Genomic DNA, 17,366 nt, shown 5'->3' with positions numbered 1-17,366 from the left:
GCTGTCCCATCAACACAGGAAACAGCAGCACTTTGTGATATAGTGAGAGTTAGTGTCTCAGCTGTCCCATCAACTCAGGAAACAGCAGCACATTGTGATATAGTGATTATTAGTGTCTCTGCTGTCCCATCAACACAGGAAACAGCAGCACTTTGTGATATAGTGATTATTAGTGTCTCAGCTGTCCTATCAACACAGGAAACATCAGGACTTTGTGCTATACTGATTATTAGTGTCTCAGCTGTCTCATCACCACAGGAAACAGCAGTACTTTGTGATATAGTGATTATTAGTGTCTCAGCTGTCCCATCAACACAGGAAACTGCAGCACTTTGTGATATAGTGATTATTAGTGTCTAAGCTGTCCCATCAACACAGGAAACAGCAGCACTTTGTGATATAGTGATTATTAGTGTCTCAGCTGTCCCCTCAACTCAGGCAACAGCAGCACTTTGTGATATAGTGATTATTAGTGTCTCTGCTGTCCCATCAACACAGAAAACATCAGTACTTTGTGATATAGTGATTATTAGTGTCTCAGCTGTCCTATCAACACAGAAAACATCAGCAGTTTGTGATATACTGATTATTAGTGTCTCAGCTGTCTCATCACCACAGGAAACAGCAGCACTTTGTGATATAGTAATTATTAGTGTCTCAGCTGTCCTATCAACACAGGAAACATAAGCACTTTGTGATATAGTGATTATTAGTGTCTCAACTGTCCCATCAACACAGGAAATAGCAGCACTTTGTGATATAGTGATTTCTAGTGTCTTAGCTGTCCCCTCAACTCAGGAAACAGCAGCACTTTGTGATATAGTGATTATTAGTATCTCAGCTGTCCCATCAACACAGGAAACAGCAGCACTTTGTGATATAGTGATTATTGGTGTCTCAGCTGTCCCATCAACACAGGAAACAGCAGCACTTTGTGATATAGTGATTATTAGTGTCTCAGCTGTCCCCTCAACTCAGGAAACAGCAGCACTTTGTGATATAGTGATTATTAGTGTCTCTGCTGTCCCAGCAACACAGGAAACATCAGCACTTTGTGATATAGTGATTATTAGAGTCTAAGCTGTCCTATCAACACAGAAAACATCAGCAGTTTGTGATATACTGATTATTAGTGTCTCAGCTGTCTCATCACCACAGGAAATAGCAGCACTTTGTGATATAGTGATTATTAGTGTCTCAGCTGTCCTATCAACACAGGAAACATAAGCACTTTGTGATATAGTGAATATTAGTGTCTCAACTGTCCCATCAACACAGGAAACAGCAGCACATTGTGATTTAGTGATTATTAGTGTCTCAGCTGTCCCATCAACAGAGGAAACAGCAGCAGTTTGTGATATAGTGATTATTAGAGTATCAGCTGTCCCATAAACACAGGAAACATCATTACTTTTTGATATATTGAGAGTTCGTGTCTCAGCTGTCTCAACAACACAGGAAACATCAACACTTTGTGATAAAGTGATTATTAGTGTCTCAGCTGTACCATCAACACAGGAAACATCAGCACTTTGTGATATTGTGAATTTTAGTGTCTCAGCTGTATCATCAACACAGGAAACATCAGCACTTTATTATATAGTGACTTTTAGTGTCTAAGCTGTCCCATCAACACAGGAAATAGCAGCACTTTGTGATATAGTGAGAGTTAGTGTCTCAGCTGTCCCATCGACACAGGAAACAGCAGCACTTTGTGATATAGTGATTATTAGTGTCTCAGCTGTCCCATCAACTCAGGAAACAGCAGCGCTTTGTGATATAGTGATTATTAGTGTCTCTGCTGTCCCATCAACACAGGAAACAGCAGCACTTTGTGATATAGTGATTATTAGTGTCTCAGCTTGTCCTATCAACACAGGAAACATCAGGACTTTGTGATATACTGACTATTAGTGTCTCAGCTGTCTCATCACCACAGGAAACAGCAGTACTTTGTGATATAGTGATTATTAGTGTCTCAGCTGTCCCATCAACACAGGAAACTGCAGCACTTTGTGATATAGTGATTATTAGTGTCTAAGCTGTCCCATCAACACAGGAAACAGCAGCACTTTGTGATATAGTGATTATTAGTGTCTCAGCTGTCCCCTCAACTCAGGCAACAGCAGCACTTTGTGATATAGTGATTATTAGTGTCTCTGCTGTCCCATCAACACAGAAAACATCAGTACTTTGTGATATATTGATTATTAGTGTCTCAGCTGTCCTATCAACACAGAAAACATCAGCAGTTTGTGATATACTGATTATTAGTGTCTCAGCTGTCCCATCAACACAGGAAACAGCAGCACTTTGTGATATAGTGATTATTGGTGTCTCAGCTGTCCCATCAACACAGGAAACAGCAGCACTTTGTGATATAGTGATTATTAGTGTCTCAGCTGTCCCCTCAACTCAGGAAACAGCAGCACTTTGTGATATAGTGATTATTAGTGTCTCTGCTGTCCCAGCAACACAGGAAACATCAGCACTTTGTGATATAGTGATTATTAGAGTCTAAGCTGTCCAATCAACACAGGAAACATAAGCACTTTTTGATATACTGATTATTAGTGTCTCAGCTGTCTCATCACCACAGGAAATAGCAGCACTTTGTGATATAGTGATTATTAGTGTCTCAGCTGTCCCATCAACACAGGAAACAGCAGCACTTTGTGATATAGTGATTATTAGTGTCTCAGCTGTCCCATCAACACAGGAAACAGCAGCACTTTGTGATATAGTGATTATTAGTGTCTCTGCTGTCCCATCAACACAGGAAACATCAGCACTTTGTGATACAGTGATTATTAGTGTCTCAGCTGTCCCATCAACACTGGAAACATCAGCACTTTGTGATATAGTGATTATTAGTGTCTCAACTGTCCCATCAACACAGGAAATAGCAGCACATTGTGATATAGTGATTATTAGTGTCTCAGCTGTCCTATCAACACAGGAAACATCAGCACTTTGTGATATACTGATTATTAGTGTCTCAGCTGTCCCATCAACACAGGAAACATCAGCACTTTGTGATATAGTGAGAGTTAGTGTCTCAGCTGTCCCATCAACACTGGAAACAGCAGCACTTTGAGATATAGTGATTATTAGTGTATCAGCTGTCCCATCAACACAGGAAACATCAGCACTTTGTGATATAGTGATTATTAGTATCTGATCTGTCTCATCAACACAGGAAACAGCAGCACTTTGTGATATAGTGATTATTAGTGTCTCAGCTGTCCCATCAACACAGGAAACAGAAGCACTTTGTGATATAGTGATTATTAGTGTTTCATCTGGCCCATCAACACAGGAAACAGCAGCACTTTGTGATATAGTGATTATTAGTGTCTCAGCTGTCCCATCAACACTGGAAGTAACAGCACTTTGTGATATAGTGATTATTAGTGTCTCAGCTGTCCCATCAACACAGGAAACAGCAGCACTTTGTGATATAGTGATTATTAGTGTCTCAGCTGTCCCATCATCAGAGGAAACAGCAGCAGTTTGTGATATAATGATTATTAGAGTCTCAGCTGTCCCATAAACACAGGAAACATCATTACTTTTTAATATATTGAGAGTTCGTGTCTCAGCTGTCCCATCAACACAGGAAACATCAACACTTTGTGATAAAGTGATTATTAGTGTCTCAGCTGTACCATCAACACAGGAAACATCAGCACTTTGTGATATTGTGACTTTTAGTGTCTCAGCTGTATCATCAACACAGGAAACAGCACTTTATTATATAGTGACTTTTAGTGTCTAAGCTGTCCTATCAACACAGGAAATAGCAGCACTTTGTGATATAGTGATTATTAGTGTCTCAGCTGTCCCATCAACACAGGAAACAGCAGAACTTTGTGATATAGTGAGAGTTAGTGTCTCAGCTCTCCCATCAACACAGGAAACAGCAGCACTTTGTGATATAGTGATTATTAGTGTCTCAGCTGTCCCATCAACTCAGAAAACAGCAGCACTTTGTGATATAGTGATTATTAGAGTCTCTGCTGTCCCATCAACACAGGAAACAGCAGCACTTTGTGATATAGTGATTATTAGTGTCTCAGCTGTCCTATCAACACAGGAAACATCAGGACTTTGTGATATACTGATTATTAGTGTCTCAGCTGTCTCATCACCACAGGAAACAGCAGCACTTTGTGATATAGTGATTATTAGTGTCTCAGCTGTCCCATCAACACAGGAAACAGCAGCACTTTGTGATATAGTGATTATTAGTGTCTCAGCTGTCCCATCAACACAGGAAACAGCAACACTTTGTGATATAGTGATTATTAGTGTCTCTGCTGTCCCATCAACACTGTAAACATCAGCACTTTGTGATATAGTGATTATTAGTGTCTCAGCTGTCCCATCAACACTGTAAACATCAGCACTTTGTGATATAGTGATTATTAGTGTCTCAGCTGTCCCATCAACACAGGAAACAGCAGCACTTTGTGATATAGTGATTATTAGTGTCTCTGCTGTCCCATCAACACTGTAAACATCAGCACTTTGTGATATAGTGATTATTAGTGTCTCAGCTGTCCCATCAACAGAGGAAACAGCAGCAGTTTGTGATACAGTGATTATTAGAGTCTCAGCTGTCCCATAAACACAGGAAACATCATTACTTTTTGATATATTGAGAGTTAGTGTCTCAGCTGTCCCATCAACACATGAAACATCAGCACTTTGTGATATTGTGACTTTTAGTGTCTCAGCTGTCTCATCAACACAGGAAACATCAGCACTTTATTATATAGTGACTTTTAGTTTCTAAGCTGTCCTATCAACACAGGAAATAGCAGCACTTTGTGATATAGTGATTATTAGTGTCTCAGCTGTCCCATCAACACAGGAAACAGCAGCACTTTGTGATATAGTGAGAGTTAGTGTCTCAGCTGTCCCATCAACACAGGAAACAGCAGCATTTTGTGATATAGTGATTATTAGTGTCTCAGCTGTCCCATCAACTCAGGAAACAGCAGCACTTTGTGATATAGTGATTATTAGAGTATCTGCTGTCCCATCAACACAGGAAACAGCAGCACTTTGTGATATAGTGATTATTAGTGTCTCAGCTGTCCTATCAACACAGGAAACATCAGGACTTTGTGATATACTGATTATTAGTGTCTCAGCTGTCTCATCACCACAGGAAACAGCAGCACTTTGTGATATAGTGATTGTCTCAGCTGTCCCATCAACACAGGAAACATCAGCACTTTGTGATATAGTGATTATTAGTGTCTCAGCTGTCCCATCAACACAGGAAACAGCAGCACTTTGTGATATAGTGATTATTAGTGTCTCAGCTGTCCCATCAACACAGGAAACAGCAGCACTTTGTGATATAGTGATTTTTAGTGTCTCTGCTGTCCCATCAACACTGTAAACATCAGCACTTTGTGATATAGTGATTATTAGTGTCTCAGCTGTCCCATCAACAGAGGAAACAGCAGCAGTTTGTGATACAGTGATTATTAGAGTCTCAGCTGTCCCATAAACACAGGAAACATCATTACTTTTTGATATATTGAGAGTTAGTGTCTCAGCTGTCCCATCAACACATGAAACATCAGCACTTTTTGATATTGTGACTTTTAGTGTCTCAGCTGTCTCATCAACAAAGGAAACATCAGCACTTTATTATATAGTGACTTTTAGTTTCTAAGCTGTCCCATCAACACAGGAAATAGCAGCACTTTGTGATATAGTTATTATTAATTTCTCAGCTGTCCCATCAACACAGGAAACAGCAGCACTTTGTGATATAGTGAGAGTTAGTGTCTCAGCTGTCCCATCAACACAGGAAACAGCAGCACTTTGTGATATAGTGAGAGGTAGTGTCTCAGCTGTCCCATCAACACAGGAAACAGCAGCACTTTGTGATATAGTGATTATTAGTGTCTCAGCTGTCCCATCAACTCAGGAAACAGCAGCACTTTGAGATATAGTGATTATTAGTGTCTCTGCTGTCCCATCAACAAAGGAAACAGCAGCACTTTGTGATATAGTGATTATTAGTGTCTCAGCTGTCCTATCAACACAGGAAACATCAGCACTTTGTGATATACTGATTATTAGTGTCTCAGCTGTCTCATCACCACAGGAAACAGCAGCACTTTGTGATATAGTGATTATTAGTGTCTCAGCTGTCCCATCAACACAGGAAACAGCAGCACTTTGTGATATAGTGATTATTAGAGTCTCAGCTGTCCCATCAACACAGTAAACATCAGCACTTTGTGATATAGTGATTATTAGTGTCTCAGCTGACCCATCAACACAGGAAACAGCAGCACTTTGTGATATAGTGATTATTAGTGTCTCTGCTCTCCCATCAACACAGGAAACATCAGCACTTTGTGATATAGTGATTATTAGTGTCTCAGCTGACCCATCAACACAGGAAACAGCAGCACTTTGTCATATAGTGATTATTAGTGTCTCAGCTGTCCCATCAACACAGGTAACATCCGCACTTTGTGATACAGTGATTATTAGTGTCTCAGCTGTCCCATCAACACTGGAAACAGCAGCACTTTGTGATATAGTGATTATTAGTGTCTCTGCTGTCCCATCAATACTGGAAACATCAGCACTTTGTGATATAGTGATTATTAGTGTCTCAGCTGTCCCATAAACACAGAAAACAGCAGCACTTTGTGATATAGTGATTATTAGTGTCTCAGCTGCCCATCAACACAGGAAACAGCAGCACTTTGTGATATAGTGATTATTAGTATCTGATCTGTCTCATCAACACAGTAAACAGCAGCACTTTGTGATATAGTGATTATTAGTGTCTCAGCTGTCCCATCAACACAGGAAACAGCAGCACTTTGCGATATAGTGAATATTAGTGTTTCATCTGTCCCATCAACACAGGAAACAGCAGCACTTTGTGATATAGTGATTATTAGTGTCTCAGCTGTCCCATCAACACTGGAAGTAACAGCACTTTGTGATATAGTGATTATTAGTGTCTCAGCTGTCCCATCAACACAGGAAACAGCAGCACTTTGTGATATAGTGATTATTAGTGTCTCAGCTGTCCCATCAACACAGGAAACAGCAGAACTTTATGATATAGTGATTATTAGTGTATCAGCTGTCCCATCAACAGAGGAAACAGCAGCAGTTTGTGATATAGTGATTATTAGTGTCTCTGCTGTCCCATCAACACTGGAAACATCAGCACTTTGTGATATAGTGATTATTAGTGTCTCAGCTGTCCCATCAACACAGGAAACAGCAGCACTTTGTGATATAGTGATTATTAGTGTCTCAGCTGTCCCATCAACACAGGAAACAGCAGCACTTTGTGATATAGTGATTATTAGTGTCTCAGGTGTCCCATCAACAGAGGAAACAGCAGCAGTTTGTGATATAGTGATTATTAGAGTCTCAGCTGTCCCATAAACACAGGAAACATCATTACTTTTTGATATATTGAGAGTTCGTGTCTCAGCTGTCCCATCAACACAGGAAACATCAACACTTTGTGATAAAGTGATTATTAGTGTCTCAGCTGTACCATCAACACAGGAAACATAAGCACTTTGTGATATTGTGACTTTTAGTGTCTCAGCTGTATCATCAACACAGGAAACATCAGCACTTTATTATATAGTGACTTTTAGTGTCTAAGCTGTCCTATCAACACAGGAAATAGCAGCACTTTGTGATATAGTGATTATTAGTGTCTCAGCTGTCCCATCAACACAGGAAACAGCAGCACTTTGTGATATAGTGAGAGTTAGTGTCTCAGCTGTCCCATCAACACAGGAAACAGCAGCACTTTGTGATATAGTGATTATTAGTGTCTCAGCTGTCCCATCAACTCAGGAAACAGCAGCACTTTGTGATATAGTGATTATTAGAGTCTCTGCTGTCCCATCACCACAGGAAACAGCAGCACTTTGTGATATAGTGATTATTAGTGTCTCAGCTGTCCCATCAACACAGGAAACAGCAGCACTTTGTGATATAGTGATTATAAGTGTCTCAGCTGTCCCATAAACACAGGAAACATCATTACTTTTTGATATATTGAGAGTTAGTGTCTCAGCTGTCCCATCAACACATGAAACATCAGCACTTTGTGATATTGTGACTTTTAGTGTCTCAGCTGTCTCATCAACACAGGAAACATCAGCACTTTATTATATAGTGACTTTTAGTTTCTAAGCTGTCCCATCAACACAGGAAATAGCAGCACTTTGTGATATAGTGATTATTAGTGTCTCAGCTGTCCCATCAACCCAGGAAACAGCAGCACTTTGTGATATAGTGAGAGTTAGTGTCTCAGCTGTCCCATCAACACAGGAAACAGCAGCATTTTGTGATATAGTGAGAGGTAGTGTCTCAGCTGTCCCATCAACACAGGAAACAGCAGCACTTTGTGATATAGTGATTATTAGTGTCTCAGCTGTCCCATCAACTCAGGAAACAGCAGAACTTTGTGATATAGTGAGAGTTAGTGTCTCAGCTCTCCCATCAACACAGGAAACAGCAGCACTTTGTGATATAGTGATTATTAGTGTCTCAGCTGTCCCATCAACTCAGGAAACAGCAGCACTTTGTGATATAGTGATTATTAGAGTCTCTGCTGTCCCATCAACACAGGAAACAGCAGCACTTTGTGATATAGTGATTATTAGTGTCTCAGCTGTCCTATCAACACAGGAAACATCAGGACTTTGTGATATACTGATTATTAGTGTCTCAGCTGTCTCATCACCACAGGAAACAGCAGCACTTTGTGATATAGTGATTATTAGTGTCTCAGCTGTCCCATCAACACAGGAAACAGCAGCACTTTGTGATATAGTGATTATTAGTGTCTCAGCTGTCCCATCAACACTGGAAACATCAGCACTTTGTGATATAGTGATTATTAGTGTCTCAGCTGTCCCATCAACACTGGAAACAGCAGCACTTTGTAATATAGTGATTATTAGTGTCTCTGCTGTCCCATCAATACTGGAAACATCAGCACTTTGTGATATAGTGATTATTAGTGTCTCAGCTGTCCCATAAACACAGAAAACAGCAGCACTTTGTGATATAGTGATTATTAGTGTCTCAGCTGCCCATCAACACAGGAAACAGCAGCACTTTGTGATATAGTGATTATTAGTATCTGATCTGTCTCATCAACACAGTAAACAGCAGCACTTTGTGATATAGTGATTATTAGTGTCTCAGCTGTCCCATCAACACAGGAAACAGCAGCACTTTGCGATATAGTGAATATTAGTGTCTCAGCTGTCCCATCAACACAGGAAACAGCAGCACTTTGTGATATAGTGATTATTAGTGTCTCAGCTGTCCCATCAACACTGGAAGTAACAGCACTTTGTGATATAGTGATTATTAGTGTCTCAGCTGTCCCATCAACACAGGAAACAGCAGCACTTTGTGATATAGTGATTATTAGTGTCTCAGCTGTCCCATCAACACAGGAAACAGCAGAACTTTATGATATAGTGATTATTAGTGTATCAGCTGTCCCATCAACAGAGGAAACAGCAGCAGTTTGTGATATAGTGATTATTAGTGTCTCTGCTGTCCCATCAACACTGGAAACATCAGCACTTTATGATATAGTGATTATTAGTGTCTCAGCTCTCCCATCAACACAGGAAACAGCAGCACTTTGTGATATAGTGATTATTAGTGTCTCAGCTGTCCCATCAACACAGGAAACAGCAGCACTTTGTGATATAGTGATTATTAGTGTCTCAGGTGTCCCATCAACAGAGGAAACAGCAGCAGTTTGTGATATAGTGATTATTAGAGTCTCAGCTGTCCCATAAACACAGGAAACATCATTACTTTTTGATATATTGAGAGTTCGTGTCTCAGCTGTCCCATCAACACAGGAAACATCAACACTTTGTGATAAAGTGATTATTAGTGTCTCAGCTGTACCATCAACACAGGAAACATAAGCACTTTGTGATATTGTGACTTTTAGTGTCTCAGCTGTATCATCAACACAGGAAACATCAGCACTTTATTATATAGTGACTTTTAGTGTCTAAGCTGTCCTATCAACACAGGAAATAGCAGCACTTTGTGATATAGTGATTATTAGTGTCTCAGCTGTCCCATCAACTCAGGAAACAGCAGCACTTTGTGATATAGTGATTATTAGTGTCTCAGCTGTCCCATCAACTCAGGAAACAGCAGCACTTTGTGATATAGTGATTATTAGAGTCTCTGCTGTCCCATCACCACAGGAAACAGCAGCACTTTGTGATATAGTGATTATTAGTGTCTCAGCTGTCCCATCAACACAGGAAACAGCAGCACTTTGTGATATAGTGATTATTAGTGTCTCAGCTGTCCCATAAACACAGGAAACATCATTACTTTTTGATATATTGAGAGTTAGTGTCTCAGCTGTCCCATCAACACATGAAACATCAGCACTTTGTGATATTGTGACTTTTAGTGTCTCAGCTGTCTCATCAACACAGGAAACATCAGCACTTTATTATATAGTGACTTTTAGTTTCTAAGCTGTCCCATCAACACAGGAAATAGCAGCACTTTGTGATATAGTGATTATTAGTGTCTCAGCTGTCCCATCAACCCAGGAAACAGCAGCACTTTGTGATATAGTGAGAGTTAGTGTCTCAGCTGTCCCATCAACACAGGAAACAGCAGCATTTTGTGATATAGTGAGAGGTAGTGTCTCAGCTGTCCCATCAACACAGGAAACAGCAGCACTTTGTGATATAGTGATTATTAGTGTCTCAGCTGTCCCATCAACTCAGGAAACAGCAGAACTTTGTGATATAGTGAGAGTTAGTGTCTCAGCTCTCCCATCAACACTGGAAACAGCAGCACTTTGTGATATAGTGATTATTAGTGTCTCAGCTGTCCCATCAACTCAGGAAACAGCAGCACTTTGTGATATAGTGATTATTAGAGTCTCTGCTGTCCCATCAACACAGGAAACAGCAGCACTTTGTTATATATTGATTATTAGTGTCTCAGCTGTCCTATCAACACAGGAAACATCAGGACATTGTGATATACTGATTATTAGTGTCTCAGCTGTCTCATCACCACAGGAAACAGCAGCACTTTGTGATATAGTGATTATTAGTGTCTCAGCTGTCCCATCAACACAGGAAACAGCAGCACTTTGTGATATAGTGATTATTAGTGTCTCAGCTGTCCCATCAACACTGGAAACATCAGCACTTTGTGATATAGTGATTATTAGTGTCTCAGCTGTCCCATCAACACAGGAAACAGCAGCACTTTGTGATATAGTGATTATTAGTGTCTCAACTGTCCCATCAACACAGGAAACAGCAGCACTTTGTGATATAGTGATTATTAGTGTCTCAGCTGTCCCATCAACACTGGAAACATCAGCACTTTGTGATATAGTGAATATTAGTGTCTCAACTGTCCCATCAACACATTAAACAGCAGCAATTTGTGATAGAGTGATAGTTAGTGTCTCAGCTGTCCCATCAACACAGGAAACAGCAGCACTTTGTGATATAGTGACAGTTAGTGTCTCAGCTGTCCCATCAACACAGGAAACAGCAGCACTTTGTGATATAGTGATTATTAGTGTCTCTGCTGTCCCATCAACACTGGAAACATCAGCACTTTGTGATTTAGTGATTATTAGTGTCTCAGCTGTCCCATAAACACAGGAAACAGCAGCACTTTGTGATATAGTGATTATTAGTGTCTCAGCTGTCCCATCAACACAGGAAACAGCAGCACTTTGTGATACAGTGATTATTTGTGTCTCTGCTGTCCCATCAACAGAGGAAACAGCAGCAGTTTGTGATATAGTGATTATTAGAGTATCAGCTGTCCCATAAACACAGGAAACATCATTACTTTTTGATATATTGAGAGTTCGTGTCTCAGCTGTCCCATCAACACAGGAAACATCAACACTTTGTGATAAAGTGATTATTAGTGTCTCAGCTGTATCATCAACACAGGAAACATCAGCACTTTATTATATAGTGACTTTTAGTGTCTAAGCTGTCCCATCAACACAGGAAATAGCAGCACTTTGTGATATAGTGAGAGTTAGTGTCTCAGCTGTCCCATCAACTCAGGAAACAGCAGCACATTGTGATATAGTGATTATTAGTGTCTCTGCTGTCCCATCAACACAGGAAACAGCAGCACTTTGTGATATAGTGATTATTAGTGTCTCAGCTGTCCTATCAACACAGGAAACATCAGGACTTTGTGCTATACTGATTATTAGTGTCTCAGCTGTCTCATCACCACAGGAAACAGCAGTACTTTGTGATATAGTGATTATTAGTGTCTCAGCTGTCCCATCAACACAGGAAACTGCAGCACTTTGTGATATAGTGATTATTAGTGTCTAAGCTGTCCCATCAACACAGGAAACAGCAGCACTTTGTGATATAGTGATTATTAGTGTCTCAGCTGTCCCCTCAACTCAGGCAACAGCAGCACTTTGTGATATAGTGATTATTAGTGTCTCTGCTGTCCCATCAACACAGAAAACATCAGTACATTGTGATATAGTGATTATTAGTGTCTCAGCTGTCCTATCAACACAGAAAACATCAGCAGTTTGTGATATACTGATTATTAGTGTCTCAGCTGTCTCATCACCACAGGAAACAGCAGCACTTTGTGATATAGTGATTATTAGTGTCTCAGCTGTCCTATCAACACAGGAAACATAAGCACTTTGTGATATAGTGATTATTAGTGTCTCAACTGTCCCATCAACACAGGAAATAGCAGCACTTTGTGATATAGTGATTTCTAGTGTCTTAGCTGTCCCCTCAACTCAGGAAACAGCAGCACTTTGTGATATAGTGATTATTAGTATCTCAGCTGTCCCATCAACACAGGAAACAGCAGCACTTTGTGATATAGTGATTATTGGTGTCTCAGCTGTCCCATCAACACAGGAAACAGCAGCACTTTGTGATATAGTGATTATTAGTGTCTCAGCTGTCCCCTCAACTCAGGAAACAGCAGCACTTTGTGATATAGTGATTATTAGTGTCTCTGCTGTCCCAGCAACACAGGAAACATCAGCACTTTGTGATATAGTGATTATTAGAGTCTAAGCTGTCCTATCAACACAGAAAACATCAGCAGTTTGTGATATACTGATTATTAGTGTCTCAGCTGTCTCATCACCACAGGAAACAGCAGCACTTTGTGATATAGTGATTATTAGTGTCTCAGCTGTCCTATCAACACAGGAAACATAAGCACTTTGTGATATAGTGAATATTAGTGTCTCAACTGTCCCATCAACACAGGAAACAGCAGCACATTGTGATTTAGTGATTATTAGTGTCTCAGCTGTCCCATCAACAGAGGAAACAGCAGCAGTTTGTGATATAGTGATTATTAGAGTATCAGCTGTCCCATAAACACAGGAAACATCATTACTTTTTGATATATTGAGAGTTCGTGTCTCAGCTGTCCCAACAACACAGGAAACATCAACACTTTGTGATAAAGTGATTATTAGTGTCTCAGCTGTACCATCAACACAGGAAACATCAGCACTTTGTGATATTGTGACTTTTAGTGTCTCAGCTGTATCATCAACACAGGAAACATCAGCACTTTATTATATAGTGACTTTTAGTGTCTAAGCTGTCCCATCAACACAGGAAATAGCAGCACTTTGTGATATAGTGATTATTAGTGTCTCTGCTGTCCCATCAACACTGGAAACATCAGCACTTTGTGATTTAGTGATTATTAGTGTCTTAGCTGTCCCATAAACACAGGAAACAGCAGCACTTTGTGATATAGTGATTATTAGTGTCTCAGCTGTCCCATCAACACAGGAAACAGCAGCACTTTGTGATACAGTGATTATTTGTGTCTCTGCTGTCCCATCAACAGAGGAAACAGCAGCAGTTTGTGATATAGTGATTATTAGAGTATCAGCTGTCCCATAAACACAGGAAACATCATTACTTTTTGATATATTGAGAGTTCGTGTCTCAGCTGTCCCATCAACACAGGAAACATCAACACTTTGTGATAAAGTGATTATTAGTGTCTCAGCTGTATCATCAACACAGGAAACATCAGCACTTTATTATATAGTGACTTTTAGTGTCTAAGCTGTCCCATCAACACAGGAAATAGCAGCACTTTGTGATATAGTGAGAGTTAGTGTCTCAGCTGTCCCATCAACTCAGGAAACAGCAGCACATTGTGATATAGTGATTATTAGTGTCTCTGCTGTCCCATCAACACAGGAAACAGCAGCACTTTGTGATATAGTGATTATTAGTGTCTCAGCTGTCCTATCAACACAGGAAACATCAGGACTTTGTGCTATACTGATTATTAGTGTCTCAGCTGTCTCATCACCACAGGAAACAGCAGTACTTTGTGATATAGTGATTATTAGTGTCTCAGCTGTCCCATCAACACAGGAAACTGCAGCACTTTGTGATATAGTGATTATTAGTGTCTAAGCTGTCCCATCAACACAGGAAACAGCAGCACTTTGTGATATAGTGATTATTAGTGTCTCAGCTGTCCCCTCAACTCAGGCAACAGCAGCACTTTGTGATATAGTGATTATTAGTGTCTCTGCTGTCCCATCAACACAGAAAACATCAGTACATTGTGATATAGTGATTATTAGTGTCTCAGCTGTCCTATCAACACAGAAAACATCAGCAGTTTGTGATATACTGATTATTAGTGTCTCAGCTGTCTCATCACCACAGGAAACAGCAGCACTTTGTGATATAGTGATTATTAGTGTCTCAGCTGTCCTATCAACACAGGAAACATAAGCACTTTGTGATATAGTGATTATTAGTGTCTCAACTGTCCCATCAACACAGGAAATAGCAGCACTTTGTGATATAGTGATTTCTAGTGTCTTAGCTGTCCCCTCAACTCAGGAAACAGCAGCACTTTGTGATATAGTGATTATTAGTATCTCAGCTGTCCCATCAACACAGGAAACAGCAGCACTTTGTGATATAGTGATTATTGGTGTCTCAGCTGTCCCATCAACACAGGAAACAGCAGCACTTTGTGATATAGTGATTATTAGTGTCTCAGCTGTCCCCTCAACTCAGGAAACAGCAGCACTTTGTGATATAGTGATTATTAGTGTCTCTGCTGTCCCAGCAACACAGGAAACATCAGCACTTTGTGATATAGTGATTATTAGAGTCTAAGCTGTCCTATCAACACAGAAAACATCAGCAGTTTGTGATATACTGATTATTAGTGTCTCAGCTGTCTCATCACCACAGGAAACAGCAGCACTTTGTGATATAGTGATTATTAGTGTCTCAGCTGTCCTATCAACACAGGAAACATAAGCACTTTGTGATATAGTGAATATTAGTGTCTCAACTGTCCCATCAACACAGGAAACAGCAGCACATTGTGATTTAGTGATTATTAGTGTCTCAGCTGTCCCATCAACAGAGGAAACAGCAGCAGTTTGTGATATAGTGATTATTAGAGTATCAGCTGTCCCATAAACACAGGAAACATCATTACTTTTTGATATATTGAGAGTTCGTGTCTCAGCTGTCCCAACAACACAGGAAACATCAACACTTTGTGATAAAGTGATTATTAGTGTCTCAGCTGTACCATCAACACAGGAAACATCAGCACTTTGTGATATTGTGACTTTTAGTGTCTCAGCTGTATCATCAACACAGGAAACATCAGCACTTTATTATATAGTGACTTTTAGTGTCTAAGCTGTCCCATCAACACAGGAAATAGCAGCACTTTGTGATATAGTGAGAGTTAGTGTCTCAGCTGTCCCATCAACACAGGAAACAGCAGCACTTTGTGATATAGTGATTATTAGTGTCTCAGCTGTCCCATCAACTCAGGAAACAGCAGCACTTTGTGATATAGTGATTATTAGTGTCTCTGCTGTCCCATCAACACAGGAAACAGCAGCACTTTGTGATATAGTGATTATTAGTTTCTCAGCTGTCCTATCAACACAGGAAACATCAGGACTTTGTGATATACTGACTATTAGTGTCTCAGCTGTCTCATCACCACAGGAAACAGCAGTACTTTGTGATATAGTGATTATTAGTGTCTCAGCTGTCCCATCAACACAGGAAACTGCAGCACTTTGTGATATAGTGATTATTAGTGTCTAAGCTGTCCCATCAACACAGGAAACAGCAGCACTTTGTGATATAGTGATTATTAGTGTCTCAGCTGTCCCCTCAACTCAGGCAACAGCAGCACTTTGTGATATAGTGATTATTAGTGTCTCTGCTGTCCCATCAACACAGAAAACATCAGTACTTTGTGATATATTGATTATTAGTGTCTCAGCTGTCCTATCAACACAGAAAACATCAGCAATATGTGATATACTGATTATTAGTGTCTCAGCTGTCCCATCAACACAGGAAACAGCAGCACTTTGTGATATAGTGATTATTGGTGTCTCAGCTGTCCCATCAACACAGCAAACAGCAGCACTTTGTGATATAGTGATTATTAGTGTCTCAGCTGTCCCCTCAACTCAGGAAACAGCAGCACTTTGTGATATAGTGATTATTAGTGTCTCTGCTGTCCCAGCAACACAGGAAACATCAGCACTTTGTGATATAGTGATTATTAGAGTCTAAGCTGTCCAATCAACACAGGAAACATAAGCACTTTTTGATATACTGATTATTAGTGTCTCAGCTGTCTCATCACCACAGGAAATAGCAGCACTTTGTGATATAGTGATTATTAGTGTCTCAGGTGTCCCATCAACAGAGGAAACAGCAGCAGTTTGTGATATAGTGATTATTAGAGTCTCAGCTGTCCCATAAACACAGGAAACATCATTACTTTTTGATATATTGAGAGTTCGTGTCTCAGCTGTCCCATCAACACAGGAAACATCAACACTTTGTGATAAAGTGATTATTAGTGTCTCAGCTGTACCATCAACACAGGAAACATAAGCACTTTGTGATATTGTGACTTTTAGTGTCTCAGCTGTATCATCAACACAGGAAACATCAGCACTTTATTATATAGTGACTTTTAGTGTCTAAGCTGTCCTATCAACACAGGAAATAGCAGCACTTTGTGATATAGTGATTATTAGTGTCTCAGCTGTCCCATCAACACAGGAAACAGCAGCACTTTGTGATATAGTGAGAGTTAGTGTCTCAGCTGTCCCATCAACACAGGAAACAGCAGCACTTTGTGATATAGTGATTATTAGTGTCTCAGCTGTCCCATCAACTCAGGAAACAGCAGCACTTTGTGATATAGTGATTATTAGAGTCTCTGCTGTCCCATCACCACAGGAAACAGCAGCACTTTGT

Source organism: Taudactylus pleione, unplaced genomic scaffold, assembly GCF_031769625.1.
Source record: "Taudactylus pleione unplaced genomic scaffold, aTauple2 ptg000267l, whole genome shotgun sequence".
Taxonomy (NCBI): Eukaryota; Metazoa; Chordata; class Amphibia; order Anura; family Myobatrachidae; genus Taudactylus; species Taudactylus pleione.
This window is presented reverse-complemented; position numbering follows the sequence as displayed.